This window comes from Carlito syrichta, unplaced genomic scaffold (assembly GCF_000164805.1).
Source record: "Carlito syrichta isolate Samal-C Ts95f unplaced genomic scaffold, Tarsius_syrichta-2.0.1 Scaffold316181, whole genome shotgun sequence".
Taxonomy (NCBI): Eukaryota; Metazoa; Chordata; class Mammalia; order Primates; family Tarsiidae; genus Carlito; species Carlito syrichta.
Window position 1 is genome coordinate 93,152 of NW_007260277.1, and position 21,164 is coordinate 114,315.

Genomic DNA, 21,164 nt, shown 5'->3' on the forward strand with positions numbered 1-21,164 from the left:
CACATCAGTCCTATCCCAAGCAAATGAGAAAGATAGAACTCTCCCCAAATCATTTTATGAAGCTAATGTCACACTGATACCCAAACCAGGTAAAGATCAAATAAAGAAAGAGAATTACAGGTCAATATCCCTAAAGCATATAGGAGCAACAATTCTCAAAAAGATTTTAGCAAATTGGAGATAACAACACATCTAAAAAATTAACCACCATGACCAAGTAGGCTTCATCCCTGGGATGCAGGACTGAATCAACATCTGCAAGACCATAAAAACTTCTCAGATGTAGTAACAAGAACCAAATAATTATATGACTAGATGCAGAAAAGCTTTTGATGAAATTGAGCATCCACTTTACAAAAATTCTTGAACACCTAGGCATAGAGGAAACATATCTCAGAATAGTAAGAACCATCTTCAATAACCTACAGCCAAAAAAATGCTAAATGGATAAAAATTGGAAACATTCCAATGAAAACTGGAACAAGACAAGGCTGTCCACTCTCATCCCTCCTGTTCATCGTAGAGTTGGAAGGCCTAGCTAGATAAATCAGATAAGAGAAGGAAATCAGAGGTTTTCAGATAGGAAAAGAGGAAGTTTTGTTATTTATCTTTGCTGATGATATGATTCTACACCTTGAAAATCCAAGAAAAGCTGTCATAAACCTTCCTTGAACTGATAAAGGACGTGATAATCTCAGGATACAGGATTAATGTAAAAAGGTCAGTCCTATTCTTACACACCAACAACAAACAGGCAGAGAACCAAATAAAAAATACAATACCATTCACAATAGCCACACACACAGCAATGATACACACTGGCATCTTCCTAACCAGAGAAGTGAAAGATCTTTACAACCAAAACTACATAACACTTCAAATAAATTCAAGAAGACATAAATAAATGGGAAAATATCATATGCTCTTGAATTGGAATAATTAATATTGCTAAGATGTAGATCCTACCAAAGGCGATCTTCAGATTTAACACAATACCCTTTAAATTACCAACATCATTCTTCTAAGGCCTGGAAATGACAATATAGAAATTCATATGGAAACATAAAAGACCATGAATTGTCAAAATAATCCTTAGCAAAAGGAAGAAAGCAGGAGGTGCCACACTTCCAGACTTTTAGCTTTACTATAAGGCAGAAATAATTACAACAGCCTGGTATTGGTACAAGAACATGCATGTAGACCAAAGGAACAGGATAGAGATTTCAGAAACTGATCCTCAATTTCTCAGCCAACTCATCTTTGACAAAGCCTCCTCCAACAACAACTGGGGAGAGGAGAATTTATTCAGTAAATGGTGCTGGAAAAACTGACTGACCACTTGCAGAATGCAACAGGACCCCTACCTATTATCATACACAAAAATCAGCCTCAAAAGGATCAAAGGCCTAAACTTCAAACTATGAGTCTAGAAAATACAGGGGACACCCTTACAAAAATTGGAATTGGCAACCAACACTTGATCAAAACCCCAGATGCCTATGCCATGAGAGACAAGAAAGAAAGGTGGGACCTCTTAAAACTGAACAGCTTCTGCAAAACAAAAGAAACCACCAAAAGAGTGGGGAGACAGTCCACAGAATGGAAAAACATATGGCAACTGCATATCTGACAAAGACCTAACATCCAGGACCTATAAGAATCTCAAATACACCACCTGGGCCCAGAAGGTAAGTAGCAATGATTGAGCTACTGCATTCCAACTTGTTCAACAAAGTGAGACTCTGACATAATAAATACATAAATAGATTAATTCAGAGAAGAAAATGAAATTAGAAAATCTATTTCTAACTTTTATTATAGAGATGTGGGGTGAAAGTGAAGATTAGCTACATAGTACATAGGCTACAAGCAGTGAAGTATAAGCTCCCAACTGGCCCTCATTGCCCCTGGTAGTAGCCTAAGTACCTTTAGTTTTATCACATGTCCCCTGACCTCCTACCTCTCTCCCTCTCCTAGCAGTGCCCAGCAACTACCAATCCCTTCTTTGTGTTCATGTGACAATTTTTCAGGACCCACTTGTGAGTATTCACATGGTCTTCAATTTTTTGTTACTGGGATAGATTGCTTAGTATTATGGCCTCCAACTTCATCCAATTTGCTGCAAAGATCATGATTTTGCTCTTCTTTATGGTTACATAATACTCCAAGGTGTATATATACCACTGTCTCTTTATTTGGTCTACTTTTGATGGGCAATAATGGGCAATAGGGTGGATTCTATGTTTTTGCTATTGTAAATAATTCAGCATTAAGCATACCTGTGCAGGTGTCTTTTTGGTAGAACTACTGATGTTTCTCTGGGTATATTCCCAGGAGAAAGAGTACTGGATCATATGAAAGGTTAATTTTTAGTTCTTTTAGGAATCCCCACACTGCTTTCCATAGAGGTTGAACTAGTTTGCACTTTCAAAAGAAGTTTAGAAGTGTTCTTTTATCAACACATTCACACCAGCAACAGATGGTTTTTGACTTATTAATGATAAGGTCTTTACCAAAGTTAGGTGGGAACTTGTAGTTTTGATTTACATTTCTCCAATGATCGGTGAGGCTATTCAGCATTTCTGAAGACCAAGTGAGATAATCTAGTGAGGGAATGATAGCCATTACAAATGAATAAATGAGTGTTAAAAAGCAGAGAAGAAAGGTTACTAGATGCTATCGGTTCACACCACCGGAATTCAATAACCAACTTTAGCAGAACTACACCATCCTTATACACATCCTCATGTTCTACATTGGGAAAGAATGACTTGATCCATTTTTATTGATTTAAAATTGAAACCAAATATAATGAAGCCTTGTGCTTCAAGGACATTTAAGTACCAGTTTTTTGGATTTTTTTCCAATCTTTACTCTGAGAATATGGTGGAAATATTAGAGCTAAAACTCACAAAATGTGGGGGCTTCTAAGACTGGGTGCCATGACCCCAGGACTCACCAAATTTCTGCTCTCCTCAAATTTCTGCTCTCTACCTGGAGCGAGGGACAGAAGCTGATGCACAAGGTCCAGGTGGCATCTGAGGAGGGATTTCAGTGACTTCCAGGGAATGATGCAGGCACTGGCTCCTTCCATACTCCTGCATGCCCTACTACAGACTGAGTAAACCTCATAAAGCCATACCACCTCCTCTGTGTGCACCTAAGGCTACACTTTCTCCTGAAAAATGACCTGACTTTTTCACAAAGCATTTTTTTAAGTACTGCCTGGATACTCTTTTTGGTAATTGGATTCATAAAAATATAAATTGAGCTGGGTGCAGTGGTACAAACCTGTGGTCTTAGCTCTGCATGAGACTGATGTGGAAGAATTGTTTGAGCACAAGAATTTAAGGCCAGCCTGGACAACCTAGTGAGAATCCTATCTCTAAAACGTATACACATGTATTATAAATGTCATTATTATATATAAAAATTGATATAAAATTTATTATATAGAAACTAAAGGAGATATATTGAAATACATTCTCACTTTTTTCACCCCTCACAAATTATCAGATCTAATTTCCGGTTATTAAAACAGAGACCCAGCTTTTGGGGAAGATGGCAGCTGAACCAGTTCGACTATGCAAATCCCAGTGTGAGTTAGTGAGTGTATGAAAAATTTTGTGTCCATGCTGTTGAACAAATTGGTGTGTGAGTGACTGACTGAGTTAGGACTAGGGAGTTAGTGGCCTGGACTCTCCTGCAGTGACTGGTGCCACAGCTACTGGACTTGGACCCTAGCGATTCCTGGGATGCAGAAGCCGAGCATCATTTTATTTCTTTCTTTCTTTTTTAATCAACAAACTCTCCCTGGGAAGAAAATTCTAAGAGAGACCGTCTTAGTTTGGCAAGTGGCCAAGCTCCTGGTGCAACAGCTGGTGCTGCATCTTCTCTGCTTTGTCCCTGGTTTTCCCAGGTCACAGAAGACAAGTGCCATTATTTTATTAATGGAGAAAGCAGGGAGGAGAAAATATCACCCCAGGCTCTACCTCACCAGTGCATCAGGAGAGAGATAGCTGGTTCCTGACTTTTCCTCACCACTTCAGTGCCTGGCAGGTCACCAGCAGCAGGGACTGGGGAGGGAGTCCAGAGGAAAAGTCCCATGGAAGAGGACAAGAGAGGCTCTCCACCATCATCTTCAAGGTGGGGCAGGAATGTGCTCTGACTTGCTCACCATGAGCAACAGACCTGAACTCTGTGACTGGAGGATTAATTACTCAGGGATTGATTATGGGCCAGAGGGAATATTCTGAGAGCACAAACTTCAGCAGGACTGATGAGTGCTGAGTTCCAGGCGTCCCACCCTTTACCCTGATCCAGCCATGGGACAAAGGGTGTGGCCAGAAAAGGACAAAGAAGAACTCCAAAGAGATCAGTGATAAGCCTGGGCCTGACCCAAACCCCCTCATCCCCAGCAATCCTCTGAACATCAGACCCACACAGATGGACCACAACTGAGAAGGACAAACCCAGGCAGAGCCTGGATATCTGTCACAAAAGGAGAAATCCATTCCAGGATAGGCCAGGCTGGGGCACTCCTCCACAAATCCATACCTGGGGAAGAGACAATCTCGTATGAGAGTGAGAGGCGAGGACTGCAGCTCCACCCACCCCCAATGCCTCTCCTCTTTCCCTGCTTCAGACACTGAAGAGATAGTGAAAGAGGTGGTTCTGCGGGAGAGACCTGATTAGAGAAACAATTACAGAGTCTACCAAAAGAGGGCAAGTTTTTTTAAATTTAATTTACAAAAATTAAAAATTTTTTGACTGTTTGCTTGCTAGTTCACCTATTTTGAAAATATTTTTCCTTTGTGTATGAATGTTTATGTGAGGGTTTGATCTGCTCCCCCCAAATATTTTTTCTTTTCTTTTTCTGATTCTTCTTTTATTTGTCATTTTCTGTTTATGTGCATATGTGAATGATTGAGTGTTCATCTTTCAATTTTGTTGTTATTGTTGATTTGATTTTGTTCTTCTGGTTTTTTTATGGCTTAAGGTGTGTGTCAATATATGTGTGAGGGTTTGACCTGTATTCCTTTTTTTTTTTACCTCCAGGTTTCTGTTTTACTTCTTTATTCACTTTATGCTAGGCATGTATGTGTGTGCTTAGTTTTCTTGTTTTTTTTATTTTGTTGTTTGTATGTTTCACTTTATTGTTATTGCAGTTTGTTTTGGGGTGTGTGTGTATGTTTGTGTGTGTGTGTGTGCACTCGCGTACTCACTTGTTTTTTGCATTGGTTTCTGCTTTGCATTGTCATATAGAGTGGTGGTAGCAGTGGGTCTCAGGGAACACATACCACAATAAGTGAACATTGTAGTTTGCAAGTAGTTTCTGAATCCTAGCACCCCATCCCCTACTTTATTTGAATTTCAAAATATTTCCCCTCCACCATCCTATATCAAAATAGAACAAATCCAGATCCCAAATCAGAGAAGAATAGAGGACAGAGCAAACTTCAGAAGGGAAAGCCTTTCCTACTGACACTGAATAACAGCACTAAAGAGAAAAATAAGAGATCTGTCAAAAAATGAGAAAAAAAAACAAAGGAAGACCTCAGGCAATTTCAAGTGTACCAAAGACAAAACTCCAGAAAAAAACAGACTTTTGTGCCCAAACAACGGAAGTCACCAACGACTGGTCCCAGAATATGATAGGGATTAGGGAATGCTTGGAAAGTGTGAATAAGACTCAAGAAAGACAAGATGCAACACTGAAAGAACTTGTAACAGAGATTTTGACAATAAAAATGTCATCCAGAAATTAGCAAGATGATAAGCATGAAAAGTAGAATTAATCTAGCGGAAGAAAAAAAATCTCAGAACTTGAAGACCAGAACATGGAATTAACCAGACCTATTAAAAAACATGGAAAGAAGACTCAGAAAGAAAGAACAAAGCCCACAAGAGATATGTGATTATATCAAAAGGCTGAACTTATGCCTGATTGGTATTCCAGAAGAAGAAAGGGACATGGAGAACAACTTGGCACAAGTATTCTAGGAGGTAATCCAAGAAAACTTTCCCCATCTTACCAGAGATGTGACCAGCCAAACACAAGGCATACAGAGAACCCCTATAAGATATTAAATGAAAAGACCATCCCCTAGACACATAGTAATTCACCTATACAAAGTAGGCACAAAAGAAAAAACTCTGAAGGCAGAGAGAGAAAGGTCAGATTACCTACTGGGAAAAACCAATCAGAATAACAGCAGACCTATCTTCAGAAACACTACAAGCAAGAAGAGACTGGGACCTTATATTCAAAGTCCTCAAAGATAAACAATTTCAACCAAGAATTTCCTATCCAGCCAAGCTCAGCATCATCAGTGATGGAGAATTACAATCCTTCCCAGACTCCAGACATCCGGTCCCTAAGAGATTATGCAGCTTCCCCACTATCTCTACAGAAGAAAATTTAAAAGGTATTAAACACAGGAGAAAGAAAAAAAAAGAATGACTGACACTTTACAAGAGAACAGCAGAGCACAGATTCAACAGAGAATATGGTACAGCAAGAAACTTGAAAACACACACATACATTAACCCAAAGACAAAAGAAAACAAGCAAAGAAAAATCTTTATAAGAACCTCATGACAGGGATAAGCAATCACATTTCAATAACCAGTCTGAAAGTGAATAGACTAAATGTACCACTGAAAAGACACAGAAATGCAAACTGGATAAGAAACCATGAACCAATTATTTGCTGCATCCAGGAGACTCATCTCACTACACTGGATACACACAAACTCAAGATTAAAGGATGGAAAATGTATTCCCAGACAAATGGATACAAAAGAAGGCAAAAGTTGTGATCATAATATCAGATAAAACAATCTTGAAGATATCAAAAATTATAAAATGCAAAAGGATACGGCATAATGATAAAAGGTACAATCCATCAACAGGAAATAACCATCCTAAACGTATATGCATCCAACACATAAGCACCAGCATTTGTAAAGCAACTACTAAGTAAACTAAAACTAGAAAAAGATATTGACTCTAACACTATTGTAGCAGGGGACTTGAATACCCCCGCTAACAATCCTAGACAGATCATTGATGCAAAAAATCAGCAAGGAGATGCAGAACCTAAGCCTGACACTCAACCAAGTGGACTTAATATATACCTACAGAGTATTTCACCCCATAGCCATAGAATATACATTCTACTCATCACCACAGCAAAAGTACTCCAAGATCAATCACATCATTGGCCAAAAATCTGGCATAAATAAATTCCATAAGATTGAAATCTTGCCAAGCACGCTCTCAGACCACAGTGAAATAAAAATAAATATCAAACAAACAACATTTTACCAAAGCCCACAAAGACATGGACACTAAACAGCATGATGCTGAACAATTACTGGGTCAACAATGAAACCAAAGCAGAAAGTGAAAGATTCCTGGAAACAAATGAAAATAAAGAAACATCTTACCAAAACCTCTGGGCTGCTATGAAATCATTTCTAAGAGGGGAATTTATATCTCTATGAGCACACATCAAGAAAATGGAAAGTTCACAAGTGGAGAGCCTAACAAACCACGTAAGGGAGCTCCAAAGAGAAGGCCACCAAAGCACAAATTTTAACAGAAGATTCCAAATCACCAAAATAAGAACCCAAATACAGGACATAGAAGACAAAAATATTATAGGAAACATTACCAAAACAAAAAGTTGATTCTTTGAAAGAATTAACAAGATTGATGGATCCCTACAGGAGTGATTAAGAAAAGAGGGGAAAAAACCTCAAATAAACACATTAAGAAATGCAAAAGATCAAATCACAACTGGCCCTGAAGTAATAAAAAAGATTATCTGAGATTAATAAACACTTATATGGAAACAAACTTGATAACCTAACTGAAATGGAAGATTTTCTACAATCACACAACCTCCCCAGTTTGAATGAACAAGACATTGAGACACTAAGTAGACCAATAAAAACCAAGGAAATTGATTCTATATGAAAACTACCTACAAAAAAAAAGCTCTGGACTGGATGACTTTCCAGAAGAAGTCTACAATACGTACAAGAAGGAGCTGATACCAATCCTACTGAAAGTATTCCAGGCAACTGAGAAAGATGGAATTCTCCCCAAATTATTTTATGAATCTATCATAACACTGATACCCAAATAGAGTAAAGATCCAACAAAAAAGAGAAAACTACAGGTCACTATCCCTTATAAACATAGATGCAAAACTCCTCAACAAGATTCTAAAAAGTCGGATCCAAACACACATCTTAAAAAATCATCCACCATTACTAGGTAGGCTTCATCCCCAGGATGCAGGGCTGGCTTAACATTCGCAAGTTCACAAATATAGTTAAATACATCAACAAATGTAAAAACAAGAACCACATGATTATATCATTAGATGCAGAAAAAGCTTCAATAAACTCCAGCAACCCTTCTTGATAAACACCTAGGTATAGAAGGAACATACCTCAAATACCTAGGTATAGAAGGAACATACCTCAAAATAGTGAGTGCCATCTATGATAAACCCACAGCTAGCATATTGCTAAATGGAAACATTTCCCTAAAAATGAGAACAAGACAAGGCTGCCCACTCTCACCCCTATTGTTCAACATTGTGTTGGAAGTCCTCACTTGGGCAATTAGACATGAGAAGGAAATCTGGGGTATCCAAATAGGAAAAGAGGAAGTCAAATTATCCCTCTTTGCTGAAGATATGATCCTAAACCTTGAAAATCCATGGGAATCTGTTTAAAAAACCTGCTTGCACTGATAAAGGACTTTTGCAAAGTCTTAGGGTATAAAATGTGCAAAACAGATTTGCATTCCTATACACCAACAACAAACAGGCAGAGACAGAGACCCAAATTAAAGTACAATCCTATTTACAACAGCCACCAAAAAATGAAATACCGCGGCATCTTCCTAACTAGAGAAGTGAAAGACCTTTGCAAAGAGAACTATAAAACACTGCTCAAAGAAATCCAAGAAGACACAAACAAATGGAAAAATATTCCATGCTTATGGGTAGAAAAAATCAGCATTGTTAAGATGTCCATTGTACCAAAGGCAATCTACAAATTCAACACAATACCCATTAAGTTACCAATATCATTCTTCTCAGACCAGGAAATGACGATACAGAAATTCATATGGAAACAAAAAACAACCACGAATAGCCAAAATAATCCTTGGGAAAAGAAACAAAGTAGGACGTGTTACACTTCCAGACTTCAAAACTTACTATAAGGCTACAGTAATCAAAACAGTCTGGTATTGGTACAAGAATAAGCCTATAGACCAATTGAACAGGATAGAGATTTCTGAAGCAAAGCCTCAATTTCTCAACCAACTTAACTTTGACAAAGCCTCCAGCAAAAACCACTGGAAAGAGAACCTATTCAATAAATGGTGCTGGGAAAACTGGCTGATCATATGCAGAAGATTGAAACAGGATCCCTACATATCACAATATACAAAAATTTACTCTAAATGCATCAATGACCTAAACATAAAGAATCTTATAAAACACAGGAGACACCCTTATGGAAATTGGAATTGGCACCAACTCCTGATTAAAACGCTAAATACCCATACCTAAGAAATAAAATAGACAAGTGGGACCTCATCAAACTAACGAGCTTCTGAAAAGCAAAAGAAACCATCAAGAGAGCAGGGAGATAGCCCACAGAATGGGAAAAAATATTTACCAACTGTATATCTGACAAAGGCCTAACATCTAGTATCTACAAGGAACTCAAATGCACCAAAAAGAAACAAAAACAAACAGCCCCAGTAAAAAATGGGTAAAAGACATGAATATACACTTCACAAAAGAAGATATATGGGCAGCCAACAGACACAATGAAAAGTGCTCAGCCTCACTCATCATCAGAGAATTGCAAATCAAAACCACATTGAGATACCACATAACCCCAGTAAGAATGGCCATCATTAAAACAAGCAACAACAGATGCTGGCTAGGATGTGGAGAAAAAGGAAGGCTTCTACACTGCTATTGGGGATGCAATCTAGTGCAACCCCTCTGGAAGATAGTATGACAGTATCTGAAAGAGCTAGAATTGGCCTTCCATATGATGCAGCAATTCCCCTATTGGAAATATACCTGGAGGAACTCAAATCATTCTAAAAACAGTACCTGCACACATATGTTTGTTGTAGCTCTATTCACAATAGCAAAAACATGGAACCAGCCATGTTGCCCATCGAAGTTGTACTTGGTAAAAAATGTGATATATATACACAATGGAATATTATGCAGCCATAAAGAAACACAAACATATGGACTTTGCAGCAACTTGGATAGATTTAGAGTTGATCATACGCAGTGATCTATCACAGAAACAAAGAAGAGAGTACCGTATGTTCTTACTCATAAGTGGAACTTGAACAATTATAATAGTATAAGAAAGTGATTGGCAGTAGTATAAAACTGTCAGGGGAGGGGCGATGGGATTGGGAGTTGAGGGAAACTGCTAGGGGAGGGAGGGGCATACCTCAGGTACAAGGGTACCTACACAATCAACATTTGTGTACCTAACCCTGAATTGGGCCCCACATATTTATAATAAAAATAAATAAATAATAAAAAGACACTCAAAGAAGCAGTGGATAAACCACATCTTACATCATCAGCTTACCTTAGGGAGTATGGGAGTCTGCAATCAGCAAGTTTCCTCTGTTGGACCAAGACAAATTCCTTTAGTTGGTGGGCAGTTATCAAGCACATGCTGTGTTTTATACAGGAGTAGAATATTTGATAAAAATGCAATGAAGAATATCCGTGTGTGTGTGTGTGTGTGTGTGTGTGTGTTTGGGTTTTTGTGTGTGTATAAACTTTTGATACCTATTCATCCAACAATGAACTTTTTGGTTTTCTCCACTTCTTGGGTAAGATGAATTGTGCAGCTATGAACATAGGTGTGAGTACATAACCTTTTGAAGCTGGATTCCTTACTCAGTTTACTCTCTTTTAGATTCAGCCGTTTTGCAACATGTATCAGACATTCATTCATATTTATTGCTAAGTTGTATTTCATTGTATGGATGTATCACAGTTTGTTTATTTATCCACTAGCTGTTAGATGTTTAGGTCATTTCAGGTAAGGCGATTATGCTATAATTCTATAAACCAGACCTGGTTTTAGGGATGTAGAATTTTTATTTGGGTTGTAAACACTTAAGGTGTTCTGAAAATTGTACCTTATGCAATACTTTTTCTATGATATTTACCATCTAGTTTATAATTATAGATTCTATTTGAAATGAGGTCACAGAGTTTCACACAACTCCTTAGACAATTAAAAAAACACAAAAAACATTGGAATACTGCTGATATGTCACGAAACCCCCAAATTCTCATTGGAAAATGTTGCATTAATAAACATCTGCCCAGTAGAGAAGTGATGCTATGGAATTAGTCCCATGTGAAGATGTGGAGGGAGACAAACACTCAGGGACAAGAGAGCACACCCTACATACAACCCCAAGAAGGAGGTCGCAGCCTGTGGAGGGGTCATGCGATTGGACCATGGGAGAGGTCCTGGGGGTAGAGGCTGGGAGGCATCTTGAGGGTGGAACTTGGAGAGGTATCCTGGGGTTGGACATGAAACATGGGGAGTAGTCCCAAGGTAAAACCTGGGAAGGAGTCCTGGGTTTGAAGTCGGGGGAGGGGTACTAGGAGTGGAGTGTAGGGAGGGGTACTGTGGGTGATCAACCAGGGATGCCTCCTCCCCCTTAGGCTCCATCCCTGAGCACACAGGTCATACTGAAACCATGGACAAAGTGTCTTCATTCCTGATGACCACATCCTGCAGCTGTGCATACTGAATTTTCTCCTGGACTCTTCCTTAAGGCAATCAGCTTTCTTGGGCTTTTTCAGACTAGATTGGGCCTGCCTGGGTCAATGCCTATTACTTTTCATTACTATTAGTTCATTACACCACTAAAATTCCCACCCTGAAAGAGAAATCACAAGCCATTTTGGTACATGCAACATATCTAGGAGGGGGAGCCCCAAAAAACAGGAATGTATTTAGAAAAAGAAACTTGTTTTTATTCTTACATGTTTAGACTCAAGTCGCCTTCAAAGAACTCTTTGATGCAACACACCTAACGAGACACTTTTTACACTGGCAAAAACAGTTTTTGAACTCATTAGTATAGGTCCATATTAGTGCTCCTGCCATCTTTTTGTTTCATCTCTTCCACACTGCAAAATGTCTCCCTTTGAGGATTTTTAAATCCAAGGAAACAAAAAGTCAATGAAAGGAGGAGGAAGATCAAGTGAAATGGAAGAATGGGGAATGGGAGTCATACTATTTTGGTTTTTAAAATGCTGAATGCTCAGTGTAATGTGGGCAGGTGTGCTCCCAAGTCACACATCATGAAATGGGCAAATGCATTGAAAGAATCTCCAAAAGCAAAAAATCCAGTGAAGCCAAAGGCAGCCTCTGACAACACTAGCTGGTACACTGATGCTGATGGGTTCCTAAAACACTTACCTAGTGCTTCTTTTTATAGCATGCACAATGTATGAGTCACTTTTACTAATGCTTTACCTATCCAATATTTATTATTCACAACTCTATAGTTAGACATTCTCTTTTGACCAACTAGAATAATTTAATCACAAGGAGATCAGATGACTCATCTCAATCCTGACGGGAGAGTAAGAATTTGAACCTGGGTTGCCTGGTTACAGTGACATGATGTTCAGCACTACATTATACAATAACAGCTACTTGGCTGTGTTTTTAATACACACACAAATGCACACACATACAGGCCTATATATGTATAAATACCTTGCCATAGTTCAAATTTAATCTACAATATAAATTTTGCTTGATAAATTTCCAGTTTGTCTAAGTATTCAATCGATAAATATAACTTATGAATACATACTCAGAGGTTTTACTAAATTGTAGACAAACTGAATAATTTATATGACCCAACTTTATTTAATGTGAATAAATGTTAGGAAGGCTCAAAAAAATTCATTTGCATTTTGCAGGGTCAAAAACTACAATGAAATTTCTTCATAGAAATAATGTACAAAATTTGGTTGTGCCATAAAATATGAGACATAAAACATCAAAAGACAGAAGTATTTTAGAGTAGAAAATGAATTAATCTTATCTAAAGATTATATAACTATATGTTTCTTATTTTAAAATAACCAATTGAAACTTGAATTAGCACTTGATATGAGAAACCTATCAAAATAGAACACAAATGTACAAAACGGAATTTGAACAACAAAATCTGGTGTATTTAATAAATAGAAAAGGGAAAAGGGGGCAACTCCTTCAGATCCCCTTCCACTGTGGGAACATCTGTCCTCTCAATAAAGTCTAATTTATCACTTAAAAAAATAAAAGAAAAAGGAAATAAATGAGTAGTGAGCTTGGGAGAAACATTGAAAGGTTCTTAAAATACAGAAAATATAGCACTAAGTATACTAATCTTAAAACTGCTTTTTTTCTGAGATTGTGTTTTTAAGTTTACCTATTCCTTTAGAATAAAAAGTTATTTAATTAAGTCTTTAATTGTTTGCTCTCTGAAATCCTCTATTATAATGTGAACTTTTCTTTTTTTCAATTTTTATTTTAAAGATGTGGGGAACCCTTCAAGATTAGGTATACAAGTGATCATTGTACAGATATAGTTTGAGTCCCCCTTTGGATTCCACTTGGTCTGGTTTGAGATCAGGCACACTTATGATATTAGGTGACCCAACCCCGGGCCACTTCTGGCTACTTTCAATCTCTTTCTTATAGTATTTTTCTTTTCTGATAGAACTTTTTTCTAAATGACCTTCCTGAATTTCAAGAAGGAAAAGAGTCCCTCATGATCAATAGACCACAGATATATTCAGTAGAGACACATTTACTGTCTCCATTAAGTATGTCACACCCAAATTACAGAAAAAAAAATATTCCAGCAATTACCATTTGATCACATTGCTTTTACTTCAAATTAGGTAATTCAATTAGCTCCATCATATTCATAATCCCATGCATAGAATTTTCACAGAAATCACTATACACCTCTTGAAAACATCTCTGATTTTTACAGAGATATTGTGCAAAATGCCTATTGTACACAAAAGTATTGGACTAAAGGGAATGGAAGATGAATTTTGAAATTACAATCTTGATACATGTTAGCATTCAGATTGTGATAGCACTTGAATCAAACAACAAGAAATCCCTCAATGAGAATATTATTAAATGACATCAGCAACTGTCATGGGTCAGTTTAGGACCTCAGGCCACTAATCTCTCTTCAAAGTTCAGTTCATCTCAAGAATTAGACCTTCCTGTGTAGTTCTGTCCCTGGACCAGTTTCTAAAACAAAAGAGTTTCTTTTGTTGCACACCTACCCAGATTCCTGATATGCCTCCTTCCCTTATGGGCTGTGGAGTTCAGATAAAAGTAGAAAATACCAGTCACCCTCCTGCTGCCAAAATCATGAGCTCAGTGTGAAGGTCATAACAAACAAAGCGTGTGTGAGAGGAGGAAACCAGAGTCTGAAATATGGGTCTGTGATTCTGTGACCTCACCGCCCCACAGAACTGCAATTATCATGTTGCCTGTAGGAGCAATGCAAGTTCATGATTGGCAAGCTGAGAATAGTTCTGAAAAACTTTTGAATTGCCAGGGTCAATTACAAGTTTCTCTTGAGTATATCTAAAGAGGCCACTGAAGTGTTTGGGATCTTTATCTCATTATTCCTAGAAGCAGACAGGGTCTTTCATGGAAGAAGCACAAAATGCTGAGGTGTGACCATTTTCATGAAGGGTGGAGAGAAACTCATGGATCTCATTGGATTATCTGCTCCCATGAGCATTTCTCCTACCCCTTCCCAATCTAATTCTTTTTGAATCTGCAGGCCCCAGAATAACATTAGCACTTAATTTGTGGGTCGGAAGGTAGAATCACAAGCTACCCCCAAGACTTTCAATTGCATAAGTGCAAAAGAAATAACATGATGTTAATAATTGATTATTACATATTTTCTCTATTTCCCTGACTCAATACCAATTGATTAGCAAATCCTGATAAAATGTACATTTCTTAGAAAAATATACTTTACCAATATTGACTTCAATAGAAATTGTTTATAAAGTACAATAATCATGAGAGAAACATTTTTTCAGTACTTCATTTCTTTTTAATGAAAGATTGTTTTATATTGTATAATAAACCACAGTTTGTTCAGCCTCACATTAATACCAGAGTTTGCTTTTATTAAAATAATCAAGTTGTCAAGTACATGTGAAGATTTGTTACGTAAATAAATTGCGTGCAGGTGAGGTTTGGGCTTCTAGCAAGCCCTCACTTGGAAAGAGATATTTTTTATAAGAGTTCCTCACAAATAAAAACATCAGAATCAGATTTGCAGGCAGATTCATTGATTCCTTTAAATGTTAGATAATTCCAAGCTACTCTTTCAATTCTAGGGTCTTGAGCGGGAAGTAAAATTTCCAAATGGTTATTATATATATAAAAAAATACTGACACTAAAATGTCTTAAACTTTGTTCCAAAAAGAATAGTACAGAAAAACCTCGCATCTGCTTACAGATGGAAACATCTAAACTAAATATGGCAAAAAGCTGAAAATAATATGAAAATAACGTGATGACTACATAAAGCTTACATCTGAATTCAGAAATGATTCAAAATTAGGAAATTTATTAATACACTTAATCATACTTGTAGCTACAGAAAAATGCAAACCTACTTATACTTACAAAAACACATATGGAAAGATTCAACATGTTGATATGAAATTAAAATTCTCAAAATTAGAAATTGATGGATCTTTTCTAACTTAAAGTTCTGATCTTGCTCACGGGAAGCACTAGATTCAGAAAACAACACTATGAACTACTAAGTTCAGAAAACAACACTATGAACATTTGATCACCTTCGGTTATCATTGTATTGGCTCCTTAGCCAAGGCCATTTAAAATGGTTGAGAAATTGAAAACAAAGGTGTAAATCTATATTTGCAATTGATGCCATTAAACACTTGGAAACAGGAAGAAATTGAAACAAACATATACCACCCAAGATAATTCAGTAAGCTAAATATGAGTATATACATAGGTATACAAAAACAATAGCCTTCATAGATAGAAATAATAATCATTTGCAACTTATTCTGGGAGAAGCTGCAATTGCCAAAATGTTAAATAAAATAAAGCAATTAGTAGTAAATAACAAAAATGTGCAAAGCCTAGATGAGGAATACTATAAAACATTCCCTGCAATATATGAAACTAGATGTAAACAAATAAAGAATCTCATCATACCCTTGTGTAAAAAAACAAAATGCTATTAAAATATAATTTATACCTATGCTAATTTACACATTTACTTTATCTCTATATAGCTCCATTCATTAGCTTCTGGGTTAGCAATGTTATTACAAAAATCAAATATAATATACACCCATTATGCATCAATAAGATAATCTAATAGAAGAGTGAACAAATTAGAATAGCCCCAAAACTCTTAAAAAGAAACAAAAAGAGGTGGATAACCCTATGAGACATGTTTATTCATGAATAAACTGATAGATTACTGAAGTTAAAAATTCAGAAAGATCCTAAACATTTATTAAAATACTATAAGAATGTTATTGCCAGTAGCAGGGTACTTCCAAGTGTTGGTGGGGGAACACAACATCAACAAGGGTACCTGATCTCAAACCAGGCAAAGTGGGGACCAAAGGGAACTCAAACTTTAACTGTACAATGTCCACTTTTATAATTGATCTTAAATTGTACTCCACATTTTAAAAATAAAATATATTTTTTAAAAATTCAGAAATATAGAAAGTATCTATCATCTATCTATCTATCTATCTATCTATCTATCTATCTATCTATCTATCTATCTATCTATCTGTCTTTTTTGAGTTGGAGTCTCACTCTGTCTCCCAGGCTGGAGAGCAGTAGCATACTCTCAGTCACTGCAGCCTCAACCTGCTGGTTTCAGGCGATCCTTCCACCTCAGCCTTCCAAGTAGCAGGAACTACAACTGCACGCTACCACATCTGACTTATTTTTTGATTTACTGTAGAGTCGAAGGCCCACCAAGTTGCCCAAGCTGGTCTCGAACCCCTGAGCTCAGGCAATCCTTTCTCCTTGACCTCCCTGACTGCTGGGATTGCAAGCTGAGTCACCACACCCAGCCAAAAGTATATTTTAAAAAGTTAGTAAGCAATAGAAATTACAGTGGGGATGGTATTATTAATATGTGATATTTGGGAAATGGAAATATATACCAAAATTCTAATAAATATACTTATTTTATATATCTTATGATAAGATAAAGGACAAAAAAGAAAGATTCATATGATAAAAATAATAAAATATACTTGAATTTCTTCATAAGAGGAGACATTATAAATTAGACTAAAAATGACAATAATTCTAAAATTTTAATAAAAGTAGAGAACAATCAATATGACAGGACATACCATAGGAAAAGTAAAAAGGCAAATTTAAGATGAGTCAAACTATTTTCCACTTATATTCCATAACGTATATCTGCCCTACCAGCGAGGAACCTCTCAAAATGTATGAGCTTCTGACAGAAGAGCACCAGAGTAAAAAAAAAAAGTTGGCTCCATCTGCTTTAAGATATTGTCTGTAGTTAATTCAGCCTCATCAAGCATATACAAATTCCTCATATACATAGTCACTTTAAAAATTTTCAATATCTTTCATGGTAGTTAGGTCACATACTTATTACTCTGAAATAGATAAAGAGAAAGAAAACAAATATTCACCCATTATTTTCAGACAGGCTGTTTTAGTGTAACACAATAATTATAAGAAAAAATTATTCTTGACATAATAAAATTTATAAATTTAGAGAAGATGCCCAGGGCTTGTGGTTGCTCATTCCTGCAATCTCAGCACTTTGGGAGATCAAGACAGGATGACTGATTGAACCAGGATTTCAAGACCAGTCGAGCAACATAGCAATATCTCATCTTTTTAAAAAAGTATTTAAGAAAAAAAGCCAGGTGTGGTAGTGTGCACCTCTATTTCCAGTTATGTAGGAGGCTGAGTAGGAAGGATCACCAGTGCCCTCTGGGTACAGGTAATAGTTGTAGTGCCCTCTGGGTACAGGTAATAGTTGCAGTGAGCAGTGCCCTCTGGATACAGGTAATAGTTGCAGTGAGCAGTGATTGTGCTACTGTGCTCCAGCCTGGACAACACAGTGAGACTCTGGCTCAAATATTTGTTGATAAAGAAATTGATTAATTCAGGGAAGATATTCAAATTGGAAAATCGTTTTTTGCCTTATAGAGATGTGGCATACAAGTCCTCATGTAAAAACATAAGTAGGCTGTATGCAGTTGAAATTTGGGTTTCTAACTGGCCCTTACTCCCCCAGTAGTGGACCAAACCCCTTATGTTTTCACATGCCCCCCATCCTCCTCCCTCCCTCCCTTTCTCCCTCAGCAGCGCTGATCCCCGTGTTGATCCCTCCCTTGTTCTCGTGTGTCTATTGCTCAGGACCCACTTATAAGTAAGAATATGTTGTATTCAGTTACTTGTTTCTGTGATAGATTGCTTAGGTTGATGGTCTCTAACTCCATCCAATTTTCTGTAGAGTCCATAATTTTGCCCTTCTTTATGGCTGCGTAAAACTCCATCATGCATATGTACCCCACTTTCTTTATCCAGTCCACTTTTGATGGGCAGGAGGGTTGTTTCCATGTTTTTGCCATTGTGAATAGAGTGGCAGTAAGCATGTAAGTGCAGGTGTCTTTTTAGTAGAACCGTTAATGCTCCTCTGGGTATATTCCAAGGAGAGGGGGTTGCTAGATCATAAGCAAGGTTAATTTTCAGTTCTTTTAGAAATCACCAAACTACTTTCCATAGAGGGTGTACTAGCCTATACTACCCTCAACCATGTAGAAATATTGCCTTTTCACTACAATGCTCTAGCACCAGTTGTTTCTTGACTTATTAGTAATGGACATCTTTACCAGAATTAGGTGGCATCTCACTGTAGTTTTGATTCACATTTCTCTGATGATTAGTGAGGCTAATCCTCATTGTTGACCAAGTGATATAATGGATTGAGGGGGATTATAATCAACACAAATGAATGAGTGAATGAATGAATGTCAAAAACAGAGAAGAAAAGTTACTACACACAATGGGATCTCATTACCAGAATCCACAGCTCAGCTTTAGCAGAATTAAAAGGATGGCAATCATTATACACCTCCTCATGTACAATGATGGGAAAGCAAGACTGACTTCTGACATTTTTCTTCATCCAAAACTGAAATTGAATCTAAGCAAGTCTTTTGCTTTCAGTACCTTTAAGCATCAGTTTATAGGGCTTTTTAATAATTTTTACCCTAAAACCTGGTGGGACTCCTGGAGGTAAAACTCACAATGTGTGGGGTCCCCTAAGGCTGGGTGCCACCACCCCAGGACTCGCTGACTCTCTGCTTTTTTCAAAATCCTGCTCTCAGTCTGGAGGGACAGACAGATGTTGATGCACTAGGTAGCACCTGAGGAGGGGTTTCAGTGACTTTCGGGGAATAATACAGGCACTGGATCCCTCAGCACCCTGCATGCACTGCTACAAACTGTCTGAGGAACCCTCATGAACCCATCCCATCTCCTTTAAGTTTACCTAGAACTGCACTTTCCTCTGAAAAAAATATCCTGGCTCTTTCATGAAGAAATTTTCTAAGTACTGACCAGAAATTTTTTTTATAATGGGAGTCACAAAAATATAAATTGAGTCTGGTGCAGATGCACAAAACTATGGTCCCAGCTACTCAGGAGGTTGAGGTGGGAGAATTACTTGAGCTCCAGTGTTCAAGAACAGTCTGAAGATGGTGAGACTCTTCTTTACAATTATATATATTTATATCATAGATTATATATAAATTATGTAATTGTTTACAAATTTTAGCAAAATATTTATGTTTAAAATAAGCAAAATATACTGAAATGCATTTGTACTTTTTCATCCCTCATTTGCTACCAGATCTAATTTTTAGTTTTGTTTGAGACACAAAGAAGCCACAGACAAGCATTGCTTTACTCAGATACTCAGCTTCTCTTGAGGAGTATGGGAGCCTCCAATGAATGAGTTTCCTCTCTGGGACCAAGAGAAATCACTTCAGTGTTGAAGAGAATTACCAAGTACATGTATGTGTAAATAAGGGTGTAGAATATTTGAAGACAAATATTCCATCATGTGTATACACAACATTTGTCTATCTAGCCATTCACCAATGAACATTTCAATTGTTTCCACCTCCTGGCTATGATTAATAATAAATAATAGCCATGAACGTCGTATAAGTATGTAACATTTTGAAGCTGGTTTCTTTTACTCTGTTTAATGCCTTTGATATTCAATGGTGTTGTAGCATGTATCAGGTGTTCATTTATTTTTATTGCTAAGTGCTCTTTTATGAATGTAGAACATTTTGATTATTCATCCACCAGTTGCTGGATGTTTGAGTCATTTCTGACGTTGGTGATTATGCTATAATACTATAAATACCATATCTGGTATTTTTATGCAGAATTTTTATTTTTGTGTATAAACACGTAATGTATTCTGAAAATTGTACATTTTGTTATAATCTTTGGATTAAATTCGTTTTCTAGATTAAAATTTTAGATTTTATTTGAAATGAGGTCACATGGTTTCATAAAACTCATTAAAATGCACCAAAAAACCAAACCCTTGGAGGACTCCTGATATATCATGAAACTCAATATCCTTTTTAGAGAAAGTTGCAGTAATAAACAACTGCCAAAACGAGAGGAGAATGACGTATTTGAACTAGTTCCATATGAAGATGTGTAGGGAGACACACACTCAGTGACAAGGTGAGAACACCCTGAATACGGGCCCAAGAAATGGGCTAGAACCCAGGGAGGAGTTGTGGAGTTGGAGGCTAAGGAGTTGTCCTGGATGTTGAGACTTGGGAGGGTCCTGGGAGTAGAGCCAGTGGAGGGTACAGGGGTAGAGCCTGGGAGGGTCCTGGGGTTGGATCCTGGGGAAGAGTCCTGAGGGCGGCCAACCAGGTATGTCCCCTTCCCCTCAGGTTCCATCTCTGGGCATGCAGGTCATGCT

The 21,164-nt window shown here is 37.3% G+C and overlaps 1 pseudogene; it reads right to left on the bottom strand.

The window, feature by feature from the left end:
• LOC103276397 overlaps window positions 1-21,164 on the bottom strand; it is a 43,748-nt pseudogene that overhangs the window by 17,489 nt on the left and 5,095 nt on the right.